This window comes from Castor canadensis, chromosome 5 (genome assembly GCF_047511655.1).
Source record: "Castor canadensis chromosome 5, mCasCan1.hap1v2, whole genome shotgun sequence".
NCBI lineage: Eukaryota > Metazoa > Chordata > Mammalia > Rodentia > Castoridae > Castor > Castor canadensis.
The window spans coordinates 149,380,838-149,408,142 of record NC_133390.1 but is presented as its reverse complement, the minus strand read 5'-3'; the positions used below and the strand labels follow the sequence as shown (position 1 = coordinate 149,408,142).

The following is a 27,305-nucleotide window of genomic DNA, read 5'->3' as shown; positions in this document are numbered from 1 at the left end:
TCATCAGTGGTGGGGCATCTTGGCTGTTTCCATAACTTGGCTATTGTGAATAGTGCCGCAATAAACATGGGTGTGCAGGTGCCTCTGGAGTAACCTGTGTCACAGTCTTTTGGGTCCATCCCCAAGAGTGGTATTGCTGGATCAAATGGTAGATCGATGTCCAGCTTTTTAAGTAGCCTCCAAATTTTTTTCCAGAGTGGTTGTACTAGTTTACATTCCCACCAACAGTGTATGAGGGTTCCTTTTTCCCCGCATCCTCGCCAACACCTGTTCTTGGTGGTGTTGCTAATGATGGCTATTCTAACAGAGGTGAGGTGGAATCTTAGCATGGTTTTAATTTGCATTTCCTTTATGGCTAGAGATGGTGAGCATTTTTTCATGTGTTTTCTGGCCATTTGAATTTCTTCTTTTGAGAAAGTTCTGTTTAGTTCACATGCCCATTTCTTTATTGGTTCATTAGTTTTGGGAGAATTTAGTTTTTTAAGTTCCCTGTATATTCTGGTTATCAGTCCTTTGTCTGATGTATAGTTGGCAAATATTTTCTCCCACTCTGTGGGTGTTCTCTTCAGTTTAGAGACCATTTCTTTTGATGAACAGAAGCTTTTTAGTTTTATGAGGTCCCGTTTATCTATGCTATCTCTTAGTTGCTGTGCTGCTGGGGTTTCATTGAGAAAGTTCTTACCTATACCTACTAACTCCAGAGTATTTCCTACTCTTTCCTGTATCAACTTAAGAGTTTGTGGTCTGATATTAAGATCCTTGGTCCATTTTGAGTTAATCTTGGTATAGGGTGATATACATGGATCTAGTTTCAGTTTTTTGCAGACTGCTAACCAGTTTTCCCAGCAGTTTTTGTTGAAGAGGCTGCTATTTCTCCATCGTATATTTTTAGCTCCTTTGTCAAAGACAAGTTGGTTATAGTTTTGTGGCTTCATATCTGGGTTTTCTATTCTGTTGCACTGGTCTTCATGTCTGTTTTTGTGCCAGTACCATGCTATTGCTATTGTAATTTAATTTAATTTAATATTTGCTATTGCTTTGTAATATAGTTTGAAGTCAGGTATTGGGATACCTCCTGCATTGTTCTTTTGACTGAGTATTGCCTTGGCTATTCGTGGCCTCCTGTGTTTCCATATAAATTTAACAGTAGATTTTTCAATCTCTTTAATGAATGTCATTGGAATTTTGATGGGAATTGCATTAAACATGTAGATAACTTTTGGGAGTATCGACATTTCTACTATGTTGATTCTACCAATCCATGAGCATGGGAGATCTCTCCACTTTCTATAGTCTTCCTCAGTCTCTTTCTTCAGAAGTGTATAGTTTTCCTTGTAGAGGTCTTTCACATCTTTTGTTAGGTTTACACCTAGGTATTTGATTTTTTTTGAGGCTATTATAAATGGAATTGTTTTCATACATTCTTTTTCAGTTTGCTCATTGTTAGTGTATAGAAATGCTAATGATTTTTCTATGTTGATTTTATATCCTGCTACCTTGCTATAGCTATTGGTGATGTCTAGAAGCTTCTGAGTAGAGTTTTTTGGGTCTTTAAGGTATAGGATCATGTTGTCTGCAAATAGGGATATTTTGACAGTTTCTTTACCTATTTGTATTCCTTTTATTTGTTGTTCTTGCCTAATTGCTCTGGCTAGGAATTCCAGTACTATGTTGAATAGGAGTGGAGATAGTGGGCATCCTTGTCTGGTTCCTGATTTTAGAGGGAATGGTTTCAGTTTTTCTCCATTAAGTATAATGCTGGCTGTAGGTTTGTCATATATAGCTTTTATAATGTTGGGGTACTTTCCTTTTATTCCTAGTTTTCTTAGAGCTTTTATCATGAAACGGTGTTGGATCTCATCAAAGGCTTTTTCTGCATCTATTGAGATGATCAAGTGGTTTTTGTCTTTGCTTCTGTTGATGTGGTTTATTACGTTTATTGATTTTCGTATATTGAAGCCTACCTGGGATGAAGCCTACCTGGCCATGGTGAATAATCTTTTTGATGTGTTGTTGAATTCTGTTTGCCATTATTTTGTTTTCACGTTATACGGAGAAACCAGGAGGGCCCCCGGGCCGCCAGTCGCCCATTCCCAGACGGCTTGGGAAGACGCAGACAAGGTGAGCTAAGCGGTACATGGTACTCCCACAGACAAGCCTAGGCCAGATCAGCATAGCCCCCTGGACAGACCGACCTCCGCCCAGGGAAAAAAGAGAAACTGAGTAATAAGCAATAAGAACAATAAAGACATGTTGCAAAGAGGGTGGGGCGCCGTGAGTGCCGAAGAGGGGGGAGGGGACTCCTTCCCGGAACTGTAAATAAACAAGCCAGGCCTGGCCAGAGAGGCTCCGGCAGGAACAGGAGCGCACACCCAGCAATCAGGAGGGAAAGCTTGTAAAAGCGGCAGTGGGAGGAAAACTCCACAGGAGAGGGGGGAAGACCCACTTCCCACGTGAACTGTAAACAAACACGCAGCCCAGAGAAAGCGGGTGCTGTGTCACCTCCCCCAGTGTGCTTGGAAAGGGGAAAGCTTGTAGCAGGGGCTGGCGCACAGGAGAACTCTGAGTAAACAAATCTGCAGGGCCAGGTGAGTGTTAAGCTCACCCCCGAGATCTGCATAAATAATGCCTCCAGCAACAGCAGGCTGACAGCAGCGGACAGGCAAGCCACAGCCACAGATAGGCATTCACAGAACTGTCTCCAGATTCTTTTTTTTTTCTCTCTCCCTACCTTTGATAGAAAACAACCAAACTACACCTGAATGCTGAAAAACTTACTGAAACTGTATTGCATTTGAACTTGGGACACTTTGTGGGGTTTTTTTTGTGTGTGTGTGTGTGCAGTTTTGTTCTACTTTATGCGTCCCCTTTGATGAGACAACTACAGAACAACATCTGAGGCACGATTTCCAGAATTGGAGACTGAGATGGACACCAAAATTATTAAGAGTGAAACATCATTGCATTTGAACTTGGAGGTTTTTTTTTTCTTTCTATTTTTCATTTTGTTTTATTTTATTTTATTTATATATTTTTTCTTTCATTTACTTATTTTTTATTTTTATTCTTATCTTTATTCTTTTTATTTTTTATTTTCAATCCTCTCTCTGTCTGTCTAATGCGTGCTCAGCTTACTGTTGATTAGTACACTAATGCTCCCTGTTTATATCTTTGAAGCTTTTTTGTTTGATTCTTTATTTTGTTTTTTCCTACTTGTCTGTTGTATTTGTTTTTCCCTTTTTCTTTAACTTCTTTGCTTTCCATCTCCTCTCACCCTTCCATTCTAAATATCACCATTGTTATTATTATAGGCTAGAAAATGCTTAATCGCACACAGTACAGGGACAGTAACAACAACAAGGACAATGACAGGAAGACAGAAATAACAGGGAAACCAGTTTCCCCACAGCAAAAAATTAGTACAGGAACCAGAGGGAAATGAAGAAAACAGATACTCAGATACAGCCTCCAACAAAATGAAGATAAACTATGCCAAAGAACCCAATGAAGCCCACAAGAATAATTGAAAAGAAGACATATTACAGGTACTCAATGAGAATTCTATAGAGATGATACTGGATATGGTCAACCAAAATGTACAGGAGACACTCAAGAAATTCCAAGACAACAAAAATAGAGAATTTGAAAAAGCAAAAGAAGAAATAAAGGAAACCATAGAAGCACTGTATAAACACCAAATAAAACTGCATCTATTGAGATGATCAAGTGGTTTTTGTCTTTGCTTCTGTTAATGTGGTTTATTATGTTTATTGATTTTCATATGTTGAACCACCCCTGCATCCCTGGGATGAAGCCTACTTGGTCATGGTGAATGATCTTTTTGATGTGTTGTTGAATTCAGTTTGCCATTATTTTGTTGAGGATTTTTGCGTCAATGTTCATTAAGGAGATTGGCCTATAGTTTTCCTTTTTGGAGGTGTCTTTGCCTGGTTTTGGGATAAGTGTAATACTGGCTTCATAAAAGATGTTTGGCAGTTTTCTTTCCCTTTCTCTTTCATGGAACAGTTTAAGGAGGGTTGGTATCAGTTCTTCTTTAAAGGTCTGATAGAATTCAGCAGAGAATCCATCAGGTCCTGGACTTTCCTTTTTGGGGAGACTCTTGATTGCTGTTTCAATTCCATTTTGTGTTATAGGTCTATTCATGTGATTAATTTCCTCTTGGTTCAGTTTTGGATGATCATATGTATCTAGAAATATGTCCATTTCATTAAGATTTTCAAATTTATTTGAATATAGGTTCTCAAAGTAGTCTCTGATGATTTCCTGGACTTCCATGGTGTTTGTTGTTATCTCCCCTTTTGCATTCCTCATTCTACTAATTTGGGTTTTTTCTCTCCTCATTTTAGTCAGGTTTGCCAGGGGTCTATCGATCTTGTTTATTTTTTCAAAGAACCAACTTTTTGTTTCATTAATTCTTTGTATGGTTTTTTTGGTTTCTATTTCGTTGATTTCAGCTCTTATTTTTATTATTTCTCTCCTTCTATTTGTTTTGGGATTTGCTTGTTCTTGTTTTTTCTAGGAGTTTGAGATGTATCATTAGGTCATTGATTTAGGATCTTTCAGTCTTTTTAATATATGGCCTCATGGCTATAAACTTTCTTCTCAGGACTGCCTTAGCTGTGTCCCATAGGTTCCAGTAGGATGTGTTTTCATTTTCATTGACTTCCAGGAACTTTTTAATTTCCTCTTTTATTTCATCAATGATCCATTCTTCATTAAGTAATATGTTATTTAGTTTCCAGCTGTTTGCATATTTTTTGTTTTTACTTTTGTTGTTGAGTTCTACTTTTACTGCATTGTGATCAGATAGTATACACGGTATAATTTCTATTTTCTTATATTTGCTGAGGCTTGCTTTGTGCCCTAGGATATGATCTATTTTGGAGAAGATTCCATGGGCTGCTGAGAAGAATGTATATTGTGTAGAAGTTGGATGAAATGTTCTGTAGACATCTACTAGGTCCATTTGATCTATTGCATATTTTAGATCTTGTATTTCTTTATTGATTTTTTGTTTGGATGACCTATCTATTGATGATAATGAGGTGTTAAAGTCTCTCACAACCACTGTGTTGGCGTTTATATATGCTTTTAGGTCTTTCAGGGTATGTTTGATATAATTGGGTGCATAGACATGGGTGCATACAGATTGATGATTATTATTTCCTTTTGGTCTATTTCCCCTTTTATTAGTATGGAATGTCCTTCTTTATCTCATTTGATCAATGTACTTTTGAAGTCTACTTTGTCAGAGATAAGTATTGCTCCTCCTGCCTGTGTTTGGGGGCCATTGGCTTGGTAAATCTTCTTCCAGCCTTTCATCCTAAGCCTATGCTTATTTTTGTCGGTGAGATGGGTCTCCTGTAAGCAACAAATTGTTGGATCTTCCTTTTTAATCCATTTCATCAAGCAGTGCCTTTTGATGGGTGAATTAAGTCCATTAACATTAAGCATTAGTACTGATAGGTATGTGGTGATTCCTGTCATTTAGTTGTCTTGGTTGTTTGAAGGTTTGATTGTGTTTACCTAAGTTGAGGTTACGCTCTACTGTCTTGCTTTTTCTTTTCCTGTGGTTTGGTGCTGCCTGTGTTTTCATGGTTAAGTTGGGTTTCACTTTCTGTATGCAGAATCCCTTGCAGAATCTTTTGTAGTGGTGGCTTTGTGGTCACATATTGTTTTAGTTTCTGCTTATCATGGAAGACTTTTATTGCTCCATCTATTTTGAATGATAGTTTTGCTGGGTAGAGTATTGTGGGGTTGAAGTTATTTTCATTCAGTGCCAGGAAGATCTCACCCCATGCTCTTCTTGCTTGTAATGTTTCTGTTGAGAAGTCTGCTGTGATTTTGATGGGCTTACCTTTGTATGTTACTTGTTTTTTCTCTCTTACAGCCTTCAATATTCTTTCCTTAGTTTCTGAACTTGTTGGTTTAATGATGATATGTTGTGGGGTAGTTCTATTTTGATCTGGTCTGTTTGGTGTCCTGGAGGCCTCTTGCATCTGTATGGGAATATCTTTCTCTAGATTTGGGAAATTTTCTGTTATTATTTTGTTGAATAGATCATGCATTCCCTTTGCTTGTACCTCTTCTCCTTCTTCAATGCCCATGATTCTCAAGTTTGGTCTTTTGATGGAGTCAGTGAGTTTTTGCATTTTCTTTTCACAGGTCTTCAGTTGTTTAATTAATAGTTCTTCGGTTTTTCCTTTAATTACCATTTCATCTTCAAATTCTGAGATTCTTCTTCTGTTTGTTCTATTCTGCTGGATTGGCCTTCCATTTTTGTTTTGCAGTTCTGCTCGTTCTTTTTTCTGAGGTTTTCCATATCCTGGGTGATTTCCTCTTTAATGTTGTCTATTTTCATCCTGAGTTCATTTATCCGTTTATTCATTGTGTTCTCTGTTTCACTTTGGTGTTTATACAGTGCTTCTATGGTTTCCTTTATTTCTTCTTTTGCTTTTTCAAATTCTCTATTTTTGTTGTCTTGGAATTTCTTGAGTGTCTCCTGTACATTTTGGTTGACCCTATCCAGTATCATCTCTATAAAATTCTCATTGAGTACCTGTAGTATGACTTCTTTTAAATTATTCTTGTGGGCTTCATTGGGTCCTTTGGCATAGTTTATCTTCATTTTGTTGGAGTCTGGATCTGAGTTTCTGTTTTCTTCATTCCCCTCTGGTTCCTATACTAATTTTTTGCTGTGGGGAAACTGGTTTCCCTGTTTTTTCTCTTCCCGTCATTGTCTTTGGTGTTGTTACTGTCCCTGTACTGTGTGCAATTAAGTATTTTCTACCTTGTAATAATAACAATGGTAATATTTAGAATGGAAGGGTGAGTTGAGATGGAAAGCAAGAAGTTAAAGAAAAGGGGAAACAAATACACAGACAAGAGGGAGAAAGCAGAACAAGATCAGACAAGAAAGTTTCAAAGGTATAAACAGGGAGCTTTAGTGTACTAATTGACAGTAAGCTGAACAGACATTAGAGGGACAGAGATAGGATTGAAAATCAAAAATAAAAAAAAATAAAGATAAGAATAAAAATAAAAAATAAGTTAATGAAAGAAATATCTATATATAAAAATGAATTAAAATAAAATGGAAAATAGAAAAAAAAAACAAAAACAAAACCCAAAAAACTTCCAAGTTCAAATGCAGTGAAGTTTCATTCTTAATAATTTGGGTGTACGTCTCAGTCTCCAATCCTGGAGATGGTGCCTCAGATGTTGTTCTGTAGTTGTCTCATCAAAGGGGTCGCATAAAGTAGAACAAAAGTACACACACACACACAAAAAAAACCCCACCAAGTGTCCCAAGTTCAAATGCAATACAGTTTCAGTATGTTTTTCCGCTTGCAGGTGTAATTCAGTTGTTCTCTCATCAAAGGTAGGGAGAAAAAGAAAAAAAAAAGAGTCTGGAGATAGTTCTGAGAATGGTATCTGCAGCTGTGGCTTGCCTGCCTGCTGCTTTCAGCCTGCTGTTGCTGGAGGCGTTGTTTATGCAGATCTCTGGGGTGAGCTTAGCACTCACCTGGCCCCGCAGGCTTTGTTTGTTCAGAGTTCTCCTGTGCGGGAGCCTTTGCTACAGGCTTTTCCCTTTCCAAGCACTGGGAAAGGTGACACTGCACCCGCATTGTCAGGCCTGCGTGGGAAGTGGGTTTTCTCCCCTCTCCTGTGGAGTTTTCCTCCCTCCACCAGTCTCACAAGTTTTCCCGCTCCTGGTTGCTGGGCACGTGCCCCACTCCTGCCAGAACCTCTCCGGCCCGCCTGGCTTGTTTATTTACAGTCCCTGGAAGGATTCCCTTTCCCCAATCTTCAGAGCTCAGTGTGCCCCACCCTCTTTCCTGCGTGTCTTAATTGTTCTTATTGCTTATTACTCAGTTTCTCTTTTTTCCCCGGGTGGAGGTCAGTCTGTCCAGGGGCCTATGCTGCTCTGACCCAGGCTTGTCTGCGGGAGAACCATGGTACCGCAAAGCTCACCTGGTCTGTGTCTTCCCAAGCCATCTGGGTGCGGGCAACTCGCGGCCCGGGGGCCCTCCTGGTTTCTCCGTTTAACATGAAGTGGAGATTCTCTACGCTGGCTGGAGGTGTGGAGGGGTTCAAAGTTATGCCTCTTCTCAGTGAGCAGCTAATCATTTGTGAAGTAATTACTGAGACCAAATCTTATTTTTCTAAGAGAAAACAAAAGAATATTACTCAATGCAACCCAATTATCATGATGAAGAGAATAGTGAGGAGAAAAAAAATCAAATCCATATACAAGTATCTTGACTAAAACATAAAGGCAACTTCTATAAGTAGAACTATATATATTGAAATGGAAATTTCTGATCCTAAACACCTAGAAGCAGGAACATACTCTAATGTTTCTGGAATTACTTAGATATAAAATATACTCTGCTGATTTTAAATCAGTGATCTCATAATATATAGCAATAGCTCATAAAACTGATTTGGTGTGAAAGAGAATTTTTTCATATAAACAAAGAATTAAAGAAGAATAACAAAATAACCAATTAAAAACAGTTAATGAATAAATTTATCAAGTTAGCAGTGCTATCGTAGAAAGAGCTGTATTTGTACAGGCACAAAGACACCCAAACCCATCCATATCCATTAGTTATTTTCCTTGAAATTTTGAAGTAGTGAGAAGTAAGAAGACATTCATCAATGCCAAGGGAAAATAATGCATTTTGATCAGCTCAGTTTCTAAGACTAACCAGAACAAATATTGAAAAGACTGAGTCTCACACCTCCCATCTCTAATCTCAAGAATTATTAGTTGACCACTTAGTGCAATCAATGCACAGCATATTGTAAGTATAGAGAGACATAAGAAAGAAAACTTCCTACTCTTCAAGAGTTATTGCAGAAACAGAGCCCCTATTTAACACATAGTCACCCTGTTACTCATATCTGTGATCAAGTCAATGTGCTGAACTCAACATTGCAATTACCAAGTCTTTCTCAGCATTTTGGGAAGTAATTATAGTGGTGGACTGAGAAGTAGACAGAAAGTGCTTCTTTTCCTACATATTTGTAATAGGATCTAAAGACATTGTCAGCACAGCTCATTTAAAGATGGAGCCTTTAGTGGTGAGAAATTTGTTCTACAAATAAAACACAATTAAAGTGAAATTCCATCTACAAAATATAGACAAAGGAAAATGATAATGTATGAATGTGTTTCCTAAAATTTATTTGAATTTAAAGAGTTTTATACATAACATTTTTTTTCTTGGTGACCTCTATACATGTGGGATTAGGTACCCCTAACTCATACAGGTCATACACAAAAAACAATTCTAGCCAGGTGTATAGGGTCATGGGTTCAGTTCATTCAGTGGATATACTTGCTTGGGGCTCAGCCAACTAAACCTAGTGCAGAAGAGAACTTAATAAAAGAAAGGAAATCCTACTAGGACCTGTTCCAAGGAATCTCATGGTTTTACACCTATTGCTTAGGCTCCTTATGCCTTCAGGTTAACCATATGTAAACAATTGCTACTTTTCACACCAGAAGCAGCTTACCTTTTCAAGGTGGACTGATTGCTTGACCATAAAGTTTATAAGTCCACCAGCTGCATTTATGAAGTGCTCAGGGATCCTTTGGAAATGAAAGGTGCTGTGTAGTGGCAGGGCTCTAGGGTGGGAAGGAAAGGAAATACAGCCAAGAAACCTACGTCTTATTAGGCTGATACATTGCTTTTGCAATAAAATTATACACATTCTAAAAGAATTAAGTCTGATCCAAAGCACTGAAATGCCCATAAACTGGTAAAGCACACTGCTGTTTTGGAAGGCTGTTAAGCACTAGAAAACCTAAAGAGAAGCTTGATGGAGTACAATTAAATCAAATTTGGCTGCAATGCATCTTGTCCCTGCTGTGAACTTCAGGAACCTATTCAGGAGGAAACTATTTTCCCCCTGAGGTTAATGGGAGTGCTATAGAGACTTAGAGAAGGATTTGATGCAAATTTTCTCCATTTTTATCACAACTTTGACTTTCACCAAAGCCCATTACTTCTACATTTGTTCCAGAATTTGGTAAGACATTCCTTCCTTAGTCAAATGTCTTACCTGAATTTTCTCTTCCTTTTAAAGATGAATGGAAACTATTCTCTATCAAGGTAGCACAATTAGTTTTCCTATAATATATAATTCTCCCAAAATGGCTTCAACTAACCATCTTTAATTTTCTGATGGTATTGTATTATGTATTGAATGTGTAGCCCCAGAATTCTTATGTTGAAGCCTTATCCCCAACGAGATAATATTTGGAGGAGAGGCTTTGGGGAGGTGATTAAGTCATGAGAGTACAGCCTTCACAATTGGGATTAGAGAAGATATGCTGAAAAAAACTATTGGCTATATACCAGGAAGTGGGCCTTCAAAAGATAAGAATTTGCTGATACCTGATCTCAGACTTCACAGCTTTTAGAACTGTGAGAAATAAATTTTTTTTTCATTAATTCATCTAGTCTGTGGTATTTCTGTTATAGCATCATCCTGAACAAGTTGAAACATCTTATAAATTGGCATTTGGGGTTGTCTTTAGCTAGCCTTGCTTCTCTCTACTCCATAAGGTGTTGGTAGAGTTCACCCATCTGTTTATGATCAGTTTGTGGCTGATGGTTTCATTCACATACCTAGTGTTTGGATAGCTGGCCAAAGGTATGGAAGTAATACGAGCATGTATCACCCATTCCTCAGCTAGCTAGCTGAGGCTCATTTATGTGGTAGTAGTTAGAGTTACTGAGTAGCAAGAGAAGAAAATACCTAGAGCTCAAGCACTTTTCAAGCTTCTGTTTGTATAAGGTTTTCTCATTTTCCTTTGGTCAATACTTGTCACATGACTAAATACATATTTAAAACTGGAGAAGTAAATTCAATTTCTTGTTGATAGAAACTGCTTAGTCACATTGAAAAAAAAAAAGACATAGAGCTGAGACCAGCAGGCAAAGTGTCTTAGTCCCTCAGTTCTCCCCCTGCCAGTGTGCAACTCAGTGCTCAGTTTGTCCTACCCTCCACTCTCTGATGCATTAAGCAGACAGTCCTCGATTTGGATGCTTGCTGCCCCAGGAAACACAAACTGGGGGACTTGTGGAGCAAGTAGGAACCTGCTCAGTCCCCAGGCTATAAAGTTTCCTGTGGCCAACAGGCTCCCTGTACAAAAAGTAGGGAAGCTTCTGTAGTGATAGTAGCAGCCCAATAGCGAGATATAGCACCTTAACCCTGCTGCTACACTGTCCAGCCTGAACACTGAGAGTACTTCAACTAAAAGATTGCAGGTGATTAAAACTTCGAACAAATGACTTGGCTTCAAATGTGCAAATCCCAATGAAGAACTACAAGAATAAACAAGGCAACATGACTCCTCCAAACTCAACACACACAGTAAAACACTGCAAAGACTGTGCTAAGAGGGAAGTATATAGCTATGAGTTCTTATATTAAAACATCAGGAAGAATCTCAAATAAAGAATCCAACAAAGCACCTCAGGTTTTAGGAAAGTAAGAACACATCAAGTCCAAAAGCAGTACACAGAAAAAAACAAAATGGAGACAAAAGAACAATACACAGAATCAAAGGAACAGAGTTGGTTCTTTGAAAAGATAAACAAGATCAACAAATACTAGCCAAACTAACCAAAAGAAAGACAGAGAAGATCAAAATAAAAAAAATAGAGATGAGAAAGGGGATATCACAAGATATAGAAATGAAATTTAGAGGATCATTTGGGAATACTTTGAAAACCTATACACTAATAAAGTGGAAAGTGTGAAGCAATGGGTAAGTTTCTAGATGCTTATGACTTACCAAAATTGTATTAATAGGATATAAGTTACTTAGCAGATTATAACAACAATGAAATTGAAGAAACAATAAAGAATCTCCCAACAAAGAAAAGTTTTGGACTAGATGGACTTATTGGTGAATTCTACTCAACCCTGAAAGAACAAATAATACCAATGTTCCTCAAACTATTCCATAAACTAAAGATGGAAAGAATGTTTCCACACTTATTCTATGAAGCCAGCAGGACTTTGACACTAAAACCAGATAAGGAACAGTAATAAATGAATATTATAGATTGATTTCCTTAATAAACATACATGCAAAAATTCTCAATAAAATACTTATAAATCAAATTCAACAACACTTTAAAAAGATCATATAGCATTATCAAATTGATTTCATCCCAGGGATGTAAGGATAATTCAATGTATACAAATCAATAAATGTAATGCAACATGTAAACAGAATAACAGACAAAAATTACATAATTGCCTCAATAGATGCAGAAAAGGAATTTGACAAAATTCAACATCCCTTCAGGACAAAAACCCCAAACAAACTAGGAATAGAAGGAATGTACATCAACATTAAAAATACTATCTACATTAAACCTATAGCCAACATTGTGCTAAATGGGAAAATACTGAAACCATTACTTCTAAAGTCAGGAATGAGACAAAGGTATCTACTCTCATCACTCTTGTTCAATTCAGCTTGAATTCAATTTGAATTCTTAGCCAGAACAATAAAGTAAGAGAAAGAAACAAAAGGGATATAAATACAAAAGGAAAAAGTGCAATTATTCTATTTGCAGACAATATGATCTTATAGTTCAAAACTCTCTAAAGAGTTCACCAAAAGTCTTAAAACTTATAAACACTTTTAGCAAAATAGCGAGACACACACACACACACACACACAAAAACTCAGTAGCTTTTCTATACATCAATAACAAACAGCTTGAGAAAGAAATCAGGAAAACAAACCCATTCACAATAGCCTCAAAAATTTAAATACCTAGAAGTAAACTTAAATAAGGAAGTTAAACAGTTCTTACAATGAAAATTATAAAATTGTGAAAGAATTTGAAGAAGACACCAGAAGATGGAAAGACCTTTCATGTACATGAATTAGTAGACAATTGTGAAAATGGCTATACTACCAAAAGCAATCTACAGATTAAATTCAGTCCCCATCAAAATCTCAAAGTCATTTTTTCACAGAAATAGACAAATGAATTATAAAATTCATATGGAAGTAAAAAGTCACCCAAAAGCTAAAGCAATCCTGAGCAAAAACAGCAATGCTATAGATATCACAACACCTGACTTTAAATTATATTAGGAAGCCATAATAACAAAGACAACAGGGCAGTGACAAAGACACATCACATAAACCATGGGTTAGAATAGAAGATCCAGAGAAAAGCCCACACAGGTACTGCCATCTAATTTTTGACAAAGGAGCCCAAAACACACATTGGAAAAAAGGCACCCTCTTCAACAAATGGTGTTATAAAAACTGGATATCCACTTATAGAAGACTGAAACTAGATCCTTCGGTCTTATCCTGTGTAAAAGTCAATTCAAATGAATCAAAGATTTTAATGTAAGACCTGAAATTTTAAAGCTACTACAGGAAAGCACAAAGGAAACACTTGAAGGTATAGGGTTAGGCAAGGAATTTCTGAATAGAACCCTTATTGCTCAGGAGACAAATGCAAACATTAACAAATGGGACTGTGTGAAATTAAAAAGTTTCTGCACATCAAAAGAAACAGATACCAGAATTAAGATACAGCCTACAGAATGTGAGGAAATCTTTGTCAGCTCTTCAAAGATTACTACCATTATATATAAAGAGCTCAAAAAACTAAACACCAAAAGAACAAATAATACAATTAATAAATGGGCAAATGAATTACATAGACAATTCTCAAAAGAAGTAGTACAAATGGCCAATAAATTCAACATCCCTAGCTGTAAAGGAAATGCAAATCAAATTGATACTGAGAGGGTTCATGGGCAAGATGGTGGAGGAATAGATACTTCCTATTTCAGGCCACATGAATAAGAGGTTAGATAATAAAGACACTACATACAGAAAAAAAACAAATAGAGGAAAGCATGAAAGAAATATGAAAGAGTAAATGGATATCTGAAAAATACACTGAATCAAAAGGACAACACAATTTGCAGCACCTGCCCATTGTTGCTCCCTTGGTGGGGAGGAGAAGACTACTGAAGATAAGCCATATAACACCCTGGCAGAATAGCAAAACAAGCTCTGGAACAATATTTATGCCACCCATAAATCCTAATGCCAAAGCAGGGATATCATGAGACAGAAATTTCTTCCTGCACGGCAGATCAGCAGTAAAACAGGACAGCCTTGCATTTCACATACTTCAGAGGACTTTGGCACCTGGCTTCTCAAGACACCTGAATTGAACTTGCAGCTAGCTAAGAAGTTAAAAGGTACTGGGGTAGGAATCTGGCAACTCCACCTAAACTACCTGAGGGAATTCATCAATGAAAATCAGCCAGCCTTGTCTGGCAGAGAGATCAGATATCTGTAGCTCCTTGCAGGTAGTCCAGTTTGGAGACTGAACATTTGCAGTGATAGCAAAATCACAGACCATAGATTTCTGGGTTTCCCAGACACATTATTAGTGTAGAAACCTTTCCACCAAGAGCACCCCTGGCAGGAAACACTCAGAGGTCTGTGACCCTGCCCAAACTTATCATTAAAGCCCCATTGAATAAGATCAATTTTAAAAACAAACATCCAGCTCCCACTGACTGAGATCTCTAGTTAGAGCAGCTGCTTAATAGTAATAACAAGCAATAAGCATCTAACTGAGCAAAGGTGGGATTTAAAAAGTCATACCTTGAGACACTCCAGGTCTCCAAACTGCTGTGTCTGCCTGTAAATCCACTACCAGAAGCAGACACAGAAAGGGGGAGGTTTGGACTGGATCCAAGTGGGAAAGGCAACTAGTGGACCTGCCATCTCAAGCCACTGGCCCCACATCACAGGAGTGGCCTCAACCAGTTCTGAGTTCACCACATTTCCATAGGAAGTCTCAACCTCCTTCCCCCCATCTATAAAAGCCTCAGTAACCTAAAACTACTCAGAGGGCAAAACTCTTAAAAGGAATGCATACATAAATATATACATGGAAGTGCCACAAGAAAACTCCCTGTGTAGCTATCTTAAATAAGCAAAAATGTCAGGGTTTTTTTTTTTCTTTTATATAATCAAAGAACAAAAGGGAAGAACAGGTGGAGGGAGTTGGTACCAATGGGAGCAGGGAGGAGGTAAGGAAAGGGTGTGGGAAGGTGAATATAGTGCAAATACTGTGCACATATGTATGTAAATGGAAAAATGATACCTACTGAAATTATTTCAGGAAGGAAAGAAAGGTAAGATAAAGGAGAATAGTGGAGGGGGTGAATTCAAGTAAGATATATTTGATATAATGTAAGAACTTTTGTAATTGCCACAACGTACCCCCACCCTGCACAATTTTTTTTAAAAGGAATTGATTGTTTTAGTTGCTCTTCCCTGAAGCCCCAGCTAGAAATACAACTGTGCCTTTTAGAAGCTGCTTTCCATAACGAGCAGGGCAAGAAGGTCAGGGAAACTCATCATGGACAAGAAGTATAAGCTTTTGTTGTTGTTATTGTTTTATGTTATTGTTTGTTTTTTTAAAATTGGTTTGTTCTGTTTATTTGTTGTTGCTCTTATCTTTTTTTTTTTTTTTGATTCTTTGTTTAATTCCTCTCAGCCAATTTGTTCTTGTTGAACTGTTTCCTCTTTCTCCCATTCTCTATTTCTCAGTTTCTCATTCTCTATTTCTATAGTATCTAGAGTCCTCTGACGTTACTATCTCCTACATCTCTTTCCCCTTTTTCCCAATCATCTCTCCTCCCTTTCTCACACAACCCCACAACATTCAATTTCCAATCCTTATGCCCTTCAACCAGTGTTAAACTCCTAGATCATCCTCCTAAAAATAAGAATTTTGCTCCCATACAACCTTACTGGAGAAATAGATTCAAATGTCAATTGTTCCTTATTCATTTAAATACTTGATTTATTGCTGAATTGCTTACTTTGCTTCCACAGTAGTTTCTCCACACACAAGGAAGTAAAAGGAATACCAGACCAAGAAATGTGCAAAACACAGGGTAGAAATTTAAATATGAAAAACCAAAGAAATATTTCACTTCCAAACTCACACCACAACAACTCAACATCTGAATCCATGAATTGGCCAAAATATTGCAGAGAGAATTCAGAAGCCTGCTATTAAAAATGAGGACTTAAGTAAACAGATAAGTGAAGTTGGGAACTCATTCTAAGATCTAGACAAGAAGATCAGCACTATGGAAGAGAAATTCAGAAAGGAAATGGAGATTATGAAAAAAAATTAAGTGAAATGTTAGAAATAAAAGCCTCAATAAATCAAATGTAGATCACAATGGATGTTATTATCAGCAGACAAGATCAAACAGAAGAAAGAACATTAGAGATGGAGGACAAGTTTGAGGAGCTTGCAGGCATACAAACATAAAGAAAAAAATTAATATATATGAATATAATTACAAGAACTCTGGGACATGATCAAAGGACCAAACCTAGGAATTCATGAGGTGGAAGAAGGAGCTGAGATACAAACCAAAGGGATAGAAAAATCTATTCAATGAAATCATAGAGAATTTCCCAAATCTATGTAACAATATAGACACCCATGAATGGAAGGCATTTTGAACTTCAAATAGACATGATTAGTAAAGAACAACCCAATACACTTCAGAATTAAATTGCCAAATTTAGAAAACAAAGGATACTTAAAATGTCAAGAGAAAAAATGCCAGCTTACATACAAAAGTAAATGCATAAGAATCACCTCAGACCTCTTAAAAGGCAGGAAAGCATGGAGCAATATAATTCAAGCTCTAAGAGAGAATAATTGCCAACCATGAATACTTTATCTGGCAAAGCTCCCCACTCTCTTCAATAGACAGAATGCCCAGGCAGAAAATCAAAAAGGTATCCTAGAACTAAACAATGCCTTTAACAAAATGGATTTAGCAGAACTTTATAGAGTATTTCATCCTATGACAGCAGATTACACATTCCCCTCAGCAGCCCAGAACTTTTTCCAAAACAGACCATATTCTAGGTCACAAAGCAAACCTCAACAAATGCAAAAAACTGGAAATAATCCACTGTAGACTAGCAAACCATAATGGAATAAAATTAGAAATCAATAGCAAGGAAAACCACAAAAACCATTCAACGAATGGAGACTGAACAACACACTTTTGAATGATCAATGGGTCATCGAGGCTATTAGGAAAGAAATTAAGAAATTGGTAGAATCAAGTGGAAATGAGAACACAAGTTACCAGAACCTGTGAAATGCAGCAATAGTGGTCTTCAGAGGGAATTTTATAGCCATGAGTACCCACATCAGAAAAGTAAAGAGATCTCAGATAATCTGATGATACATCTCAAAGTCCTAGAAAAACAAGAGTAAGGCAATACTTGTAAGACAAGTATTACAAAAAAGTAATAGATAGAAAGAAAATATAAAAATCAGGGCAGAAATCAATAAATTGCAGACAAAAAATTCAATACAATGAATTGATGAACAAAAAGCTGGTTCTTTGAGAAAATAAACAAATTTGTAAACCTCTAGCCAAATTGATTAAAAGAAGAAAGGAGAAGACCCAAATTAATAAAATCAGAGATGAAAAAGTAAATATTATAGCAGATACCAGTGAAATTCAGATGATCATATGGGAATATTTTGAAAACCTATACTCTTGCAAACTGGAAAATGAAGAAGAAATTAGATTACATTTCTTAACACACATGACTAGTTAAAATTGAACCAAGAGGTTATTAATAACTTAAACAGATCTATAACAAATAATGAGGTTAAGACAGTTACAAAGAACCTCCAAACAAAGAAATGCTCAGGCCCTGATGAATTCATTGCTGAATTCTACCAGACTTTTGAAGAACTGACACCAATGCTCCTCAAATTATTCCATAAAGTACAAAAGGAAAGAATGCTACCAAACACATTCTATGAAGCCAGTATTGCCCTAATATCAAAGACAGCTAAAGACACATTAAAAAAAAAGTTATAGACCAATATCCTTGATGAACATAGACTCAAAAATCCTCAATAGAATACTTGCTAACAACATTCAACACCACCATGATCAAGTAGATTTCATTCCAGGGATGCAAGGATGGTATAATATTCTCAAATTAATAAATGTAATGTACTAGGTAAACCAAATCAAGAACAAAAACTACACCATCATATCAATGGATGCAGAAAAAGCCTTTGACAAAATTCAACATCCTTTCATGATAAAAACTCTGAAGAAATTAGGAATAGAAGGCACATTTCTCAACATTATAAAGGCTACATATGACAAACCTATAGCCAACATCATACTTAATGAAACTGAAACCATTTCCTCTAAAAACAAGAAAAAGGCAAAGGTGTCCACTCTTGCCACTCTTATTCAACATAGTTCTAGAATTCCTAGCCAAAGCAATAAGATAGTAGAAAGAAATACAAGGAATTCAAATATGGAGGGAAGAAGGCAAATTGTCCCTGTTTGCAGATGATATGATCCTGTATGTGAAAGATCTTAAAAGCTCAACCAAAAAACTTTTAGATCTTATAAAGGCTTTCAGCAAAGTTGTAAGATACAAAATCAACATACAAAAGTCAGTGACATTTCTATCTCTAAACAATAAACTTTCTGAGAATGAAATCAGGAAGACAATACCATTCACAATAGCTTCAAAAAAATTAAAAACCTAGGAATAAATTTAACAAAGTAGGTGACCAACATATATAATGAAAACTACAAGTCACTAAAGAATGAAATCAATGAAGACATCAGAAGTTGGATGGACATCCCATGCTCACAAATCAGCAGAATCAATATTGTGAAAATGTCTATATTACCAAAAGCAACCTATATGTTCAATCAAATCCCTGTCAAAATTCCAACGACATTCTTCACCAAGAGAAAAGTCAAATGGAAGCACAAAAGACCTGGACTAGCCAAAGCAGTCCTGAGCCAAAAGAGCAATGCTAGAGTTATTACAATACCTTACTTCAAATTGTACTAAAGAGCTATAGTAATAAAAACAGATGGTAGTGGCACAAAAACAGACATGAAGACCAATAGAATAGAATAGAAGACTCTGACAAATGCAACTTTAGCCATCTGGTTTTCAACAAAGATGCCTAAAATATGTCTTGGAGAAAAGATAGCATCTTCAACAAATGGTGCTGGGAAAACTGGATTTCCACCTGCAGAAAACTGAAAGTAGATCCATGTCTCACCTTGTACTAGCATCAATTCAAAATGGATTAAAGATATTAATGTGAGATCTGAAACAATGAAATTAATCCAGAAAAAAATAGAGAACACATTGGACCACATTGACATAGGAAATAATTTTATGAATGGAGCTCCAATGGTTCAGGCAATTAAGAGAAAGACAAATGGGACTACATGAAACTAAAAAGCTTCTGGATAGCAAATGCAACAGTCAAAACACTGAAGAGGTAGCCTACAAAATGGGAGAAAATCTTTGCCAGCTATTCATCTGACAAGAGATTGATAACCAGAATATACAAGGAGATCAAAAATCTAACCTCTCAAAGAATCAACAACCCACAAAATAAATAGGCAAATGAACTGAACGGACAATTCTCAAATGAAGTACAAATAGACAATAAACATATGAAGAAATTCTCAACATCCTTGGCTGTAAAGGAAATGCAAATCAAAACTACATTGAGATTCCACCTCACCCCAGTTAGACTGGTTATTATCAATAACACAAACAACAACAAATATCTGAGAGGATGTGGGGGAAAAGGAACACTTCTACACTGTTGGTAGGAATGTAACTTAGTTCAACTTTTATGGAAAGCAATATGGAGGTTAGGTCCCTCAAAAAACTAAAAATAGATCTACCATATGATCCAGTGACACCACTCCTTGGCATGTATCTGAAAGAATGTACTGCAGGATATGAAAGAGCCACTTGTACACCCATATTTATTGCAGCACAATTTACAATAGACAAGCTTTGGAAGCAGCCCAGATGACCCACAACTGATGAATTGATTAAGACAATGTGGTACAGAGTGGGAGAAAATATTCACCAGCTATACATCAGACAAGGGACTGATAACCAGAATATACAGGGAACTTAAGAAACTAAACTCTCCTAAAATCAATAAACCAATTAAAAAATGGGCAACTGAACTTTTTATTTTATTTTATTATTCATATGTGCATACAAGGCTTAGGTCATTTCTCCTCCCTGCCCCCACCCCCTCCCTTACCACCCACTCCACCCCATCCCTCTTCCCCCCATCCCCTCAATGCCCAGCAGAAACTATTTTGCCCTTATTTCTAATTTTGTTATAGAGAGAGTATAAGCCATAATAGGAAGGAACAAAAGTTTTTGCTGGTTGAGATAAGGATAGCTATACAGGGAGTTGACTCACATTAATTTCCTGTGCATGTGTGTTACCTTCTAGGTTAATTCTTTTTGATCTAACCTTTTCTCTAGTTCCTGGTCCCCTTTTCCTGTTGGCCTCAGTTGCTTTTAAGGTATCTGCTTTAGTTTCTCTGAGTTAAGGGCAACAAATGCTAGCTAATTTTTTAGGTGTCTTACCTATCCTTACCGCTCCCTTGGGTGCTCTCACTTTTATCATGTGCTCAAAGTCCAATCCCATTGCTGTGTTTGCCCTTGATCTAATGTCCACATATGAGGGAGAAGACACGATTTTTGGTGTTTTGGGCCAGGCTAACCAGACTCAGAATGATGTTCTCCAATTCCATCCATTTACCAGCGAATGATAACATTTCATTCTTCTTCATGGCTGCATAAAATTCCATTGTGTATAGATACCACATTTTCTTTTTTTATTTATTTGCAAAATAATTATTTATTTATTTATTTATTTATTTTTCATTTTTCTTTTATTATTCATATGTGCATACAAGGCTTGGTTCATTTCTCCCCCCTGCCCCCACCCCATCCCTTACCACCCACTCCGCCACCTCCCTCTCCCCTCCAATACCCAGCAGAAACTATTTTGCCCTTATTTCTAATTTTGTTGTAGACAGAGTATAAGCAATAATAGGAAGGAACAAAAGTTTTTGCTGGTTGAGATAAGGATAGCTATACAGGGCATTGACTCACATTGATTTCCTGTGCGTGGGTGTTAGCTTCTAGGTTAATTCTTTTTGATCTAACCTTTTCTCTAGTACCTGTTCCCCTTTTGCTATTGGCCTCAGTTGCTTTAAGGTATCTGCTTTAGTTTCTCTGTGTTAAGGGCAACAAATGCTAGCTAGTTTTTTAGGTGTCTTACCTATCCTCACCCCTCCCTTGTGTGCTCTCGCTTTTATCATGTGCTCATAGTCCAATCCCCTTGTTGTGTTTGCCCTTGATCTAATGTCCACATATGAGGGAGAACATAAGATTTTTGGTCTTTTGGGCCAGGCTAACCTCACTCAGAATGATGTTCTCCAATTCCATCCATTTACCAGCGAATGATAACATTTCGTTCTTCTTCATGGCTGCATAAAATTCCATTGTGTATAGATACCACATTTTCTTAATCCATTCGTCAGTGCTGGGGCATCTTGGCTGTTTCCATAACTTGGCTATTGTGAATAATGCACAATAAACATGGATGTGCAGGTGCCTCTGGAGTAACAGTCTTTTAGGTGTATCCCCAAGAGTGGTATTGCTGGATCAAATGGTAGATTGATGTCCAGCTTTTAAAGAAGCCTCCAAATTTTTTTCCAGAGTGGTTGTACTAGTCTACATTCCCACCAACACTGTAAGAGGGTTCCTTTTTCCCCCGCATCCTCACCAACACCTGTTGTTGGTGGTGTTGCTGATGATGGCTATTCTAACAGGGGTGAGGTGGAATCTTAGCGTGGTTTTAATTTGCATTTCCTTTATGGCTAGAGATGGTGAGCATTTTTTCATGTGTTTTCTGGCCATTTGAATTTCTTCTTTTGAGAAAGTTCTGTTTAGTTCACATGCCCATTTCTTTATTGGTTCATTAGTTTTGGGAGAATTTAGTTTTTTAAGTTCCCTGTATATTCTGGTTATCAGTCCTTTGTCTGATGTATAGTTGGCAAATATTTTCTCCCACTCTGTGGGTGTTCTCTTCAGTTTAGAGACCATTTCTTTTGATGAACAGAAGCTTTTTAGTTTTATGAGGTCCCATTTATCTATGCTATCTCTTAGTTGCTGTGCTGCTGGGATTTCATTGAGAAAGTTCTTACCTGTACCTACTAACTCCAGAGTATTTCCTACTCTTTCCTGTATCAGCTTAAGAGTTTGGGGTCTGATATTAAGATCCTTGGTCCATTTTGAGTTAATCTTGGTATAGGGTGATATACATGGATCTAGTTTTAGTTTTTTGCAGACTGCTAACCAGTTTTCCCAGCAGTTTTTGTTGAAGAGGCTGCTATTTCTCCATCGTATATTTTTAGCTCCTTTGTCGAAGACAAGTTGGTTATAGTTGTGTGGCTTCATATCTGGGTCCTCTATTCTGTTCCACTGGTCTTCATGTCTGTTTTTGTGCCAGTACCATGCTGTTTTTAATGTTATTGCTTTGTAATATAGTTTGAAGTCAGGTATTGTGATACCTCCAGCATTGTTCTTTTGACTGAGTATTGCCTTGGCTATTCGTGGCCTCTTGTGTTTCCATATAAATTTAACAGTAAATTTTTCAATCTCTTTAGTGAATGTCATTGGAATTTTGATGGGAATTGCATTAAACATGTAGATAACTTTTGGGAGTATCGACATTTTTACTATGTTGATTCTACCAATCCATGAGCATGGGAGATCTCTCCACTTTCTATAGTCTTCCTCAATCTCTTTCTTCAGAAGTGTATAGTTTTCCTTGTAGAGGTCTTTCACTTCTTTTGTTAGGTTTACACCTAGGTATTTGATTTTTTTTGAGGCTATTGTAAATGGAATTGTTTTCATACATTCTTTTTCAGTTTGCTCATTGTTAGTGTATAGAAATGCTAATGATTTTTCTATGTTGATTTTATATCCTGCTACCTTGCTATAGCTATTGATGATGTCTAGAAGCTTCTGAGTAGAGTTTTTTGGGTCTTTGAGGTATAGGATCATGTCGTCTGCAAATAGGGATATTTTGACAGTTTCTTTACCTATTTGAATTCCTTTTATTCCTTCTTCTTGCCTAATTGCTCTGGCTAGGAATTCCAGTACTATGTTGAATAGGAGTGGAGATAGTGGGCATCCTTGTCTGGTTCCTGATTTTAGAGGGAATGGTTTCAGTTTTTCTCCATTAAGTATAATGCTGGCTGTAGGTTTGTCATATATAGCTTTTATAATTTTGAGGTAGTTTCCTTCTATTCCTAGTTTTCTTAGAGCTTTTATCATGAAACGGTGTTGGATCTCATCAAAGGCTTTTTCTGCATCTATTGAGATGATCAAGTGGTTTTTGTCTTTGCTTCTGTTGATGTGGTTTATTACGTTTATTGATTTTCGTATGTTGAACCACCCCTGCATCCCTGGGATGAAGCCTACTTGGTCGTGGTGAATAATGTTTTTGATGTGTTGCTGAATTCGATTTGCCATTATTTTGTTGAGGATTTTTGCATCAATGTTCATTAAGGAGATTGGCCTATAGTTCTCTTTTTGGAGGTGTGTTTGCTTGGTTTTGGGATAAGTGTAATACTGGCTTCATAAAATGTGTTTGGCAGTTTTCCTTCCCTTTCAATTTGCGGAATAGTTTAAGGAGGGTTGGTATCAGTTCTTCTTTAAAGGTCTGATAGAATTCAGCAGAGAATCCATCAGGTCCTGGACTTTTCTTTTTGGGGAGACTCTTGATTGCTGTTTCAATTTCATTTTGCGTTATAAGTATATTCAGGTGATTAATTTCCTCTTGGTTCAGTTTTGGATGATCATATGTATCTAGAAATCTGTCCATTTCTTTTAGATTTTCAAATTTATTTGAATATAGGTTCTCAAAGTAGTCTCTGATGATTTCCTGGACTTCCATGGTATTTGTTGTTATCTCCCCTTTTGCATTCCTAAATCTACTAATTTGGGTTTTTTTCTCTCCTCATTTTAGTCAGGTTTGCCAGGGGTCTATCTATCTTGTTTATTTTTTCAAAGAACCAACTTTTTGTTTCATTAATTCTTTGTATGTTTGTTTTGGTTTCTATATCGTTGATTTCAGCTCTTATTTTTATTATTTCTCTCCTTCTATTTGTTTTGGGATTTGCTTGTTCTTGTTTTTGTAGGAGTTTGAGATGTATCATTAGGTCATTGATTTGGGATCTTTCAATCTTTTTAATATACGCACTCATGGCTATAAACTTTCCTCTCAAGACTGCCTTAGCTATGTCCCATAGGTTCCGTTAGGTTGTGTTTTCATTTTCATTGACTTCCAGGAACTTTTTAATTTCCTCTTTTATTTCATTGATGATCCATTCTTCATTAAGTAATGAGTTATTTAGTTTCCAGCTGTTTGCATATTTTTTGTCTTAACTTTTCTTGTTGAGTTCTACTTTTACTGCATTGTGGTCAGATAGTATGCACAGTATAATTTCTATTTTCTTATATTTGCTGAGACTTGCTTTGTGCCCTAGGATATGATCTATTTTGGAGAAGGTTCCATGGGCTGCTGAGAAGAATGTATATTGTGTAGAGGTTGGATGAAATGTTCTGTAGACATCTACTAGGTCCACTTGATCTATTGCATATTTTAAATCTTGGATTTCTTTGTTGAGTTTTTGTTTGGATGACCTATCTATTGATGATAATGGGGTGTTAAAGTCTCCCACAACCACTGTGTTGGTGTTTATATATGCTTTTAGGTCTTTCAGGGTATGTTTGATGAAATTGGGTCCATTGACATTGGGTGCGTACAGATTGATGATTATTATTTCCTTTTGGTCTATTTCCCCTTTTATTAGTATGGAATGTCCTTCTTTATCTCGTTTGATCAATGTAGGTTTGAAGTCTACTTTGTCAGAGATAAATATTGCTACTCCTGCCTGTTTTGGGGGGCCATTGGCTTGGTAAATCTTAATAGAATTTTCTCAAAAGAAGAAATTCAAATGGCAAAAAAGCACATGAAAATGCTCACCATCTCTAGCCATAAAGGAAATGCAAATCAAAACCATACTATGATTCCACCTCACCCCTGTTAGAATAGCCATCATCAAAAACACCACCAGCAACATGTGTTGACGAGAATGTGGGAAAAAAGGAACCCTAATCCACTGCTGGTGGGAACACAAGCTGGTACAACCACTCTGGAAAAAATTTGGAGACTTCTTAAAAATCTAAACATAGACATGCCATATGATCCAGCAATCCCACTCCTGAGGATATACCCAAAGGAATGCAACACAGTTACTCCAGTGGCACCTGCACACCCTTGTTTATTGCACAATAAACATGGTCACAATAGCCAAGTTATGTGAACAACCAAGATGCCCTACTATTGATGACTGGATCAAGAAAATGTGGTACTTGTATCCAATGGAATTTTACTCAACCATGAAGAAGAATGACATCTTATCATTTGCAGGTAAATGGATGGAACTAGAGAACATCATTCTGAGTGAGGTCAGCCAAGCTCAGAAGACCAAAAATTGTATGTTCTCCCTCATATGCGGACTTTAGATGTAGGGCAAATGCAATGATGTGGTTGGACTGGGATCACATGACAAGGGGAGAGCACATATGGGTGATATAGAAATAGGAAGAAAACCCAAAACATGAAAGCATTTGATGTCCCCACTCCAGAGGAGCTAATACAGAAACCTTAAAGCTACAGAGGTTATCATGAGAAGGAGATCAGTAACCAGGGTAAAGATCAGTCAGAGTTGAATCAACATGGGTCATAACACATGTACATGGGTCATATCAAGTGTATATGAAAGCAGTGGTATGAATATTTCTGGATAGCTATCCTTAATTCAACTAGCAAAAACACTTTGTCTTCTTTATTATGCTTTTCTTTTCTTCAACAAAACTAGTGATAAAGGCAGAACAGAACCTGCCTGGAACTGAGGGGGGGAAGGGGGAAGAGGTTGGAAGAGGGGTGCAGGGGAGAGAAATGACCCAAACAATGCCTGCACATATAAATAAATGAATAAAAAAAAGACAATGTGGTACAAAAAATAGAAAATATAGTATATATACACACAACAGAGTTTTATTCAGCCATAAAGACGAATGAAATTATGTTTGCAGGTAAATGGATAGAACTGTTGAACTTCATGTTAAGCAAAGTAAGCCAAGCTCAAAAAATCAAAGGTCACATGTTTTCTCTCACATGTGGCAGCTAGACATATAAGTTAAATGTATATAGAGAAACATGTATATTAGATAGATAGAACAAAGTTGAGTCTGTCTGAGGGGGCTACAAGTAGTGGGAGAAAGAAAATGTTAGAGAATGAAAAATACTGAAACCACCCATCTATCTATGAATAATGCACTGTACAGTAAGCTGTTGAATATTAAGGGAACATGGTGATAGAGAATGAGTAAGTAACAGAGGGAGGGGGTTGATTTGATAAAAGCATGATTTATACAGACTTGAAGTACCAAGACAAAACCCCCTTGGACTACAAATATACACTTAATTTTTTTAAATGAAGGACAGGAGTTAAAAATAAATCTTTTCTGAGGGTGGGCACCAGTGGGAGGGATGTGGGCACAAAGAAAGGGGCAATGAGGATGCATATGGTGGATGTGTTTTGCATCCACATATAAAAATAGGAGAATGAAACCTGTTGGAATTGTTCTAGCAAGGGGAGAAGAGGAAGAATGATGAAGGAAGTAAATCTAAGATACATTGTAAGCACGTATATAAATATCACAATGTACCCTCCCGTACAACTATTATATGCTCATAAAATCATTAACTAAATGATATTGAAATTCATCCCAGTCAGAATGGCCATTATCCAGAAAACAAACAACAACAACTTCTGGTAATGGTGCAGGGAAAAAGGAACACGAATGTAAATTAGTGCAGCCACTATGGAAATCAGTGTGCAGGTTCCTCAAAAAATTAAAAATAGAACTACCATGTGATCTTGGTATACCACTCCTGATCGTAAATCCAAAGGAATGTAAATCAGCATAAAATAGAGATACATGTACACCCATGTTGTAGCAACCCTTTTCATAATATTCAAACTATGGCATTAGCCTATGTGTTCAACAACCAATGAATGGATGAAGAAAATGTGGTACATATACACAATAGAGTTTTATTCAGCCATAAACAAGAATGAAATTCTTTTTTTTTCAGGGAAATGAATGGAACTAGAGATCATCATGTTAAGCAAAATAAGCCAGATGCAGAAAGACAAATATTAAGTGTTCTTTATCATATAAAGTACGA

The 27,305-nt window shown here is 36.9% G+C and overlaps 1 pseudogene; it reads right to left on the bottom strand.

The window, feature by feature from the left end:
• Nucleotides 1-27,305, bottom strand: part of LOC109678579 (pleckstrin homology domain-containing family A member 3 pseudogene) — a 127,061-nt pseudogene that overhangs the window by 7,913 nt on the left and 91,843 nt on the right.